A 7,609-nucleotide genomic window follows, 5' to 3' on the forward strand; every position below is an offset into this window, starting at 1 on the left:
AATGTTCCCATATGCTTAAGAACCACTCATGGTGCTAATAGATACTGTATATAATTAAGCTGCAACAGTGCTGAAATAGTGTACTAGACTATTGTGCTGAACTCACCTGTGCATGAAGATGATGTCCTGCAAGGTGAACTTGACCTTTCTGAGGCTTGCCTAATCACATGGGCAGTCAGTTCATGTGATGATAATAGGTAATGTAGTTCATTGCAGGGAAGGTATATTGTTGAATAAAATTCTGCCACAAAATCCTCCATTAGCACACACTGTTTCAGCTGAATGTGTAAACTAAGTAGATCTTCCAGAACAAATGAGGCCATTGTAAGGCCCACCCAAATGGATGCTTTGATGACACTTAGTAAAGGCTAATGAGATTTGAGAGACAACCTGATTTCTCATCATTAACCTGAGCTAATAATTCATTTACATGAGGACTGCACACTTTAATTGGGTTAATCAGTAGATTAATCAACCAAGGGTTTAGTTGATTAATTGATGGGGCTGAGACTAAAGGGCAACAGTTTGTAATATAAGGGGGTGGGATGTTGTAGGCATTACAGAATAAAGAATGAAACAATATTGAAGATGGTCTTTCCTTCTTAACGTTTTTTTTCTTCTACATACACATCATCTTCAGTAACTGAAAAAGATAACCAGTGGAAGTTGAAACGTGCACGTTATTCATTCAGCTGGCTAAAAGGCCAATAATTAATCAATCACAAGGTTTAATAAGGTGGGGTGGGTTTTTTTTTTCATTTTACCTTAGGATACCAGTGCTTGAAAGATAAGCTTTCTTTCCAGCTGCTTACAATATTTATTGACATTACAACAGTTTAATTGTTTTGTGACACATAGATACCTTGACCATAACACACTTAGGATCATGCTGGAAGCAAGTATGCTAATAAAACTGAGCTAAGAAGGGCCAGTGATTAAATATACTAAAACACATGCTAAATTAGGTCATTAACAGGTTCACATAACATAGTGTCTTCCTATGCAAATGTTACAGTATCTTAATGTTATTCCCATTTTATACGTCTCCTGTCATTTGGTTTCTGGTACATACTGACTTAAGAAGAAGCTGCACTGTAAACTCCTCTGTACAGCCTAGATTAGTGATACGGACCACATGTCTCTTGACTGCAGTTCCCACCGGCCCTATGTAACATAGCCAGTGGTGAGTGTTAATGGGAGCTTTAGTTCAGCAACACCTCTAGGGCCACATTTCCCCTAAAATGTTCTCTTATTATTATTTATTAGGATAATACAGGAAGGGTCTATCAGACAATGACTCCCATGCTAATAATAATGAATGATAATAATGAACGCTGGATAGCTCCATGCTTTAGGTCTCTGGCTGCGAAGTCAGGGATTAAGAGGTCAATTTCCATACTGTGCCTCTTTGTCAGGTGCTGGTCTCGGTGATCCAGAGGGTCCCTCCCAGCTCTGCAGTTCTAAGGTGGTGATGGTGGTGGTGGTGGTTATTACTGTGCCTAGTATTGTGCCAACAATACTAGGCACAGCCAATCAAAATGATGAAAACATTGACTGATATGATATAAGAGATACAAGTTTTAACCAAAACTTAACTATCTGTTGAATATTGACATAGTATACATGCTGTCCCTGAAATGGCCTCTTTTTTTGTGGCTCTGATGGTGTTACATCCAGAATCTGCAACTGTTTATAATACTGTGTGAAGAATCCTGCTGCTGCTGCTGCTGCTGCTGCTACTGCTGCTGCTGCTGCTGCTGCTACTGCTGCTGCTGCTGCTGCTGCTGCTGCTGCTACTACTACTACTACTACTACTACTACTACTACTACTACTACTACTAATAATAATAATAATAATAATAATAATAATAATAATAATAATAATAATAAATTAATTAATATTGTCTTAAGTTTGTGGGACGTGGTGGTGCTGCAGGCTAAACCGCAGAAGCCTGTGCTGCAGGGTCAGAAGACCGAGCAGTCATAAGATTGAATCCACGCGACGGAGTGAGCGCCCGTCGCTTGTCCCAGCTCCCGCCAACCTAGCGGTTCGAAGGCATGCAAATGCGTGTAGATAAATAGGGACCACCTTGGTGGGAAGGTAACAGCATTCCGTGTCTAAGTCGCACTGGCCATGTGACCACGGAAGATTGTCTTTGGACAAAACGCTGGCTCTATGGCTTGGAAACTGGTATGAGCACCGCCCCCTAGAGTCGAACACGACTGGACAAAAAGTGTCAAGGGAAACCTTTACCTTTACCTTTACCTAAGTTTGTTTTATCCAATGGGTTTTAGAGAGTGGAATTATTGTGTAGACACCCTCCTCTTACCCCAAAAAAACAAACAAACCCAAAAGCTGTTCAACAACTGTACAAGCAGATAATTCAAGGTTTCAAGAACAGGAAAATGAACCAGTCCATGTCCTAAGTTTTATTTATCACATTTTAATACCACAGGCTGAGCCATGCTTGTTCCCCCACCCCGTGTATTCTGTGGCCTGTTGTGCCTTGGAGCAAGCCAGGAAATATAACTTCTCATGCTAGTTTCCAGAATCACTTGTCCCAGAAGCAGTTCTAGCATTCCTCACAACATTTGCCTACCCAGCTTCTATGACATCATAAGGATCCAACCTTGTGACATCATAGAGGTTTGCAGTTTAAAATCTCAGGAAGTCAGGTGCTGTCTATGAGCTGATAACAAAGAGTCCCAAGTGCTTTTTTTTTTTTTTTTTTTTGCAAACCTCAGAAAGGGTTTTTTGCTATTCCATTGCAAATGCATATGTTCAGTTGTTTTTAATGGAGAGATCTCCATTGACTTCAAGACAACTATTACTGGACCGATCTCAGCAATTTTGCTCCATCATTGCTAAGAGAATCCTGCCGCTTGTTTCTTCTGAGGATGTCAGAATAGTATATATGAGTCTTCTCTCAATTCATTTCTGAAACAAGCCTGTGAGATCGGTTAGCTTGAGGGACAATGACTGCCCCAAGTTAATTCAGTGAGTGTTGTGATTGAGCAGGGATTTAAATACAGTTCAGACTTGCCCTCCTCCAAGCCTGGCACTCTGTCCATTGCCCCAGAGGTTCTTAGTCTTTGGCCCTCCCAGAAAGAATCCTTGGTCATTGGGCAGACTGCCTGGGGCTTCTGGGAGTTGAAATCCAAAATACCTAGAGGGCCAAAGATTGGGAACTACTGCATAATAACACACATTCTCTGTGTTCTGCGTGTGAGTTTCAAGCACCAAAATGCTATTTAATAGAAACTATTTTATTGAGCAAAAGGAACTCAATGGCAAGCCAAGAATTTGCAACGTAAGATTTAACATTCAGTAGCATGGTTGGGAATATATTACATTGTCAACATTTAGCTATGATGATCAACTTTAATCATCTCAGTGTCAAAAAATCTCAAGCTTTTTTCCATTAAATTTAAAAATAATGTATTCTATTGTGGTTTGTATTCATCAGATACATCAGCACTACACACACATTTTTTGTTTCTGAAGAAAAAGGAAGAGTGAAAAGCAGATACAAAACTAGTAGGAATTGTTGAAATGTAGTGTAATGGGGAGTTCTGAACATCTTGTCGGTGCTGGGACTGTGGCTGAAGATTTTCCCAAAGGCTCTAAATGTTTGTCACAAGAGTAGTTATTTTGCTTGAAACATAACTCTGATTCTACTGGCCATTTTGTAGCTAAAATATTACAGTACTGTGACTCATGACTAAGATACTACAGAATTTTGTTTCAGCTTGTTTAATACTGAGAATCTTCTGAGAGTCTTCTCATTTTTGATACTGACAGTATATAGTAGGTAGATACAAGACAATTCTTTGGGGGTAGCTGTGACTTGTTGAATTTTGGAAAGTGCAGACTGGGAAATTTTTCTTTCTCTTTATTCTTAAAGAATATATTAAATATTTGTAATTTTGAATAATTTGTGGAAAGCCTGCGTGGTATGGCGAATGTAGTGTTGGACTATGAATCTCTGCTCAGCCATTTAGGGTTACTGGGATGTGTGGCAAGGATAAATCACTAACATCTCACACACCTCGGTAACCGTGTTAGAGACCCCACAGGTCATTTTGCTGCAATATAATATGGGATGGGGAATAAAGTGTGATATGTAAAGCATCCAAATGTGAGAGAAGGCAATATTGAAAACTGTTCAGAGTTTGGAAAAATTCCTATTTTGGAATGGCAGCTTCCAGAATCTTCCTCCCAGGCACTCAAGGAGCAATAGTCCAAAAATATTTTAAACAAACTCTGATTTCTTCACATACAATTAGAGTAAAGCTGGCAACTGGCAAACTTTGAGAACTGATGACCTTAACAGCAGTGGTGTCCAAGGTAATGCAGGGTTCTGTTTTTGCTTTGGATCTCAAATTGATTAGTTTTGTTTGAATTGTAGCCTGTTCTTCCTCATAGGAGTTCAGGGCAGGGTAGTGGAAGACAAATACAATTTTTTTCTTGTTCTGGGAAGGCATGTGCAAACTGTTGGGTAGCTCAGTAGTTTATGCATTTGGAGTTCGATTCCCCACTGTGTCTCCCTAAGAGGGGCTGGACTAGAGGGTCCATAGGGTCCCTTCCAGCTCTGCAGTTCTAAGATTATTATTATTATTAAAATATATATATGAATAAGCGGGGTGGTCTATTTATAAGACCAGCTCTTTAATCTCTCTAGATTGAGAGCAAAGACCAAAGTCCAGCTGAAATGCTTGCAGGACTTCCTCTTCAGCAATGATGCAGCTGTTGTTGCTCACTCTACTGAAGACCCCCCAACAACTCATGAACCACTTTAGCAAGGCCTGCCAAGACTTTGGATTAACAATCAGCCTGAAGAAAAGACAAGTCATGAGCCAGAGACTCACCTCCCTCTATTACCATCTCCACATAAGAACTGGAGGTTGTTCATGACTTTGTGTACCTTGGCTCAACAATCTCTGACACTCTCTCCCTAGATGTCAAGCTGGATAAATGCATTGGCAAAGCAGCTATCATGTTCTCTAGGCTCACAAAGAGAATGTGACTTAATAAGAAGCTGACGGCATATACCAAGATCCCGGTTTATAAAGCCTGTGTCCTGAGCACACTCCTGTATTTCAATGAGTCCTGGACCCTTCGTGCACGGCAGGAGAGGAAGCTGAACACGTTCCATCTGCATTGTCTCCAATGTCTTTTTGGTATCACCTGGCAGGACAAAGTTCCAAATAGAGTAGACCTAGAACAAGCTGGAATTTTTAGCATGTATGCATTACTGAAACAGCGACATCTACATTGGTTTGGACATGTTGTGAGAATGGCTGATGGTCAGATTCCAAAAGATCTCCTATATGGAGAATTAGTGCAGGGAAATCGCCCCAGAGGGAGACCATAGCTGCAAGTAGGATCTGAAGGCCTTAGGAATAGACCTCAACAGATGGGGGAAACCTTGACATCTGAACGTTCAGCCTGGAGGCAGGCAGTGCATCACAACCTCTCCCAATTTGAAGAGACCCTCGCCCAGCAGGCTGAGGCAAAGAGGCAGTCCCAAAACCGGCAAAATCAGGGAGCTGGACAGGGGACAGATTGTATTTGTCTTCAATATGGAAGGGATTGCCACTCTCGAAATGGCCTTCTCAGCTACAGTAGATGCTGTTCCAAGTCGTCCATACAGAGCATGTTACCATAGTCTCTTGAGACTGAAGGATGCCTAAATCTATTTATACATAGGGCTGGACTGCAAGGGGCTCTCCTCCATAAATATGAGTTCTAGCAGACAGATAGCAAACAGGACGAGTCTGGCCTTTTAATGAAATATGAAAACCACTGCATTGCTTTAATCAAGAATTTGGCATCTTTTGTTCTGTGTCACAGTTAGCAACCAGAAGATCTTAAGCTACACCAGTCTGAGATGTCTCTTTTTTTCTCACCCAAATCTTGCTTTTTTGCAACATGAATTCAGAGCCTCGATCTATAATGACTGTATTTGTAATTTTTTGCACTTGTTGCTCAAGTAAAATTAAGGAGGGGAAAAAAATCTGATTTTCTTTATCCGTGAAATATAAATCCTGCAGAAAATTTATACTTAAGTTTGGGCATATTGGCCTAAAATAAATTGTAATGCAACATGATTTTTAACTCCCCCTGGTCCTTATACACCCTCGTCCTCTGCTGAAAACATGCCAAGAGGTTTCCAGATCTCCAGAGCACGGATTTGGGAGGGTGTCTAGATACCCCTCCTTTATACTGGGTTCCACTCCTGAGGGAAGGGCTATCGAACATTAGATATAATCCAAAATAACATTAGTTGGATATCCCTTTGCTCAGGTGTGGAACCCAGTATAAAGGATGTTATATCATGTTTTATAAACTGCATGACTTTTTCAACACCCATATATTCAGTAGATCTCATTGTGTGCATGAGAGGCTGTCCTTTTCATTACTTTCTGTGAATACACAAATGAATACAAAGGTTACAGAAATATTAATTCTGAAAGCCTTGTGCAGTTACACACTATGGCACGCCAGTGCTTCAAACAAGAAGTGCATTTCAGGTCTTGAATGTTATTCTGCTAGTGAATGATCGGTAAGTTTACCTGTGCAGAAAATGAACCCTTCCCCAAAACAGGGAGACATTTTTCAGCTGCCAGATGGTGTTGCTGCTTCACAGAGCAACTGAATTTTAACCAGATAATTCTGACATTAGACTTGGCACCCGTAACTTTTTTTGATGACTTAAGTTGTTATTTGGGATTTCCAGGGAAATCATGGAATGTTTCAGTGGAAACGGTTAGCCATGTCTTATAAATGAATCTTAATACTCAACTTATCATTGTTATCTGTATTTGGAAAGAAAATAATGATTTTTTCCACCAGATAACAGAATTTCCTCTCTTTTCTATAACCTTCTAAAGCTGTATCTGAGATTTGGCCTGCTTGAGATTTGGTCCTCTTGAATGATCTGGCTAGCACAGATAGGATGAGTGATACAGGAAGATTGAAAGGGTGCTAGGGAGGGGAATCCTGTGCTTGGAGACCCTGAGAGTTCAAATGCTTTCTTCCTTTGGCAATGATGTCAAAATATGAAATTTTATATTAAAATAATTAAGGCTGTGTGTGAAGAAATTACAATCTTGAAAATGTATGTTTTACTTTAAAAATGAGGTTTTAACAGTACAGTAGTTCAGTAAAAGTTAGTGCAAAACAGTTACCCAGCTCTCTAGCCAAGTCTAAAAGCAAGGTCATTCATTCTATAATAGCCTTGCCTTGCAAAATGAATTGAATGCATTTATGCTGCAATGCATTAATATGACCAGAAACGGTGTTTGCAAGTCTTATAACTTTCACTCTCTGTAGCAACTATACTCTGGTTTTAGAGTACCTTAGTGTACCAGATCCATAACTTTACATGCCTTTATTCCTCCAGGCTTTGCCAATTTTCGTTGCAACAATAAAGTTTGTCATCATGGTAGCAGCCAGACAGATTCTGAGTTACAAGCCCTTGTATTTATTGGAGGTGCAGAAAAAATAGACATTCCTATTTAAATTTTTATTTTTGCACTAGACCCTTATAACTTGCAGATCCTGGAAAAGAGAATGTGTGCAGCTTGAAGGGAAAGGTAAATAACT

Source organism: Pogona vitticeps, chromosome 3, assembly GCF_051106095.1.
Source record: "Pogona vitticeps strain Pit_001003342236 chromosome 3, PviZW2.1, whole genome shotgun sequence".
Lineage (NCBI taxonomy): Eukaryota > Metazoa > Chordata > Lepidosauria > Squamata > Agamidae > Pogona > Pogona vitticeps.